At 36.5% G+C, this 1,059-nt stretch overlaps 1 pseudogene; it reads left to right on the forward strand.

The window, feature by feature from the left end:
• Positions 1-1,059, forward strand: part of LOC101575051 — a 41,544-nt pseudogene that overhangs the window by 2,174 nt on the left and 38,311 nt on the right.

Here is a 1,059-nt window from a genome sequence, read left to right on the forward strand (position 1 = left end):
GAAATACACAGAATATTTCACCCAACTACAGCTTAATACACATTTTTTTTTCAGCTGCACGTTGGGAATTTTCTAAACTAGACCACGTACTGGTCCATAGGTCATGCTTAAGTATATGCAAGAAAACAGAAATTATCCCATACATATTGTCTCACCACAGTGAAATGAAATTGAAAATAAAAGAGAAAATAAACCATAAAACGCCATAAATATATGGGAATTAAACAACACCCTACTCAGCCACCAATGGGTCACAGATGAAATTAAGCAAGAAATTGAACAATATCTACAATTCAATGAAAATTCAAGCACAACTTATCGGAATTTATGGGATTCAGTGATCGCCGTTCTTAGAATGGAATTTATAGCTGTGAATTCACACATTACGAAAACAGAATGACCACAAATAAATACACTAATGATGCACCTCAACATCTAGAAAGGGAAAACAAACCAAACCCAAATCCCAAAGACGGAAGGAATTCATAAAGGTTAGAGCAGAAAATGATTGTATTTGTTTCTTCCTTTCTTCTGTATTCATATATAAGTATCTAATGTAAGGGGAGACTTCAAATGTTCACCCTGTATTAAATTTATTTAGCCACTTATTTGTAGTGGTGTGGTCTTGCATACTCCCAAAGAATCACTTTTTTAATCATTTTGTTGTTTGGATTTGCTGAGACATCTTTTTCCTAAAAGTCCTTTTAAGTAGTCTATTGAATACTTTCTGCACTTTAAATAAATTTTGAAAATCACTGTCCAATATGAGAACTTGCACTGTAACGTCATGTACTTCGGTAGTGTCCCAAATTTTCTGATCAAGAAGATTAGGGGGCCAAAGAAGAAAGTGATCGATGACATAGAGTGGGCCTAAGGAGAGTCACATGGGGAGAAGACACTCTCTCAGGCTTTCACAGAGTGCACATTGGCCAAGCATTAGTCGTGACTCATCTACATGGCTGACACTCACAGAAAAGGTTCTACACTCTGAGGTACAGGATCTCAGGATAAATCCTGAGGGCATTTCACTGACCTTCTCAGACCAAAAAGCTACAACTC

Source organism: Octodon degus, unplaced genomic scaffold, assembly GCF_000260255.1.
Source record: "Octodon degus isolate 3935 unplaced genomic scaffold, OctDeg1.0 scaffold00457, whole genome shotgun sequence".
In the NCBI taxonomy this organism is placed as follows: domain Eukaryota; kingdom Metazoa; phylum Chordata; class Mammalia; order Rodentia; family Octodontidae; genus Octodon; species Octodon degus.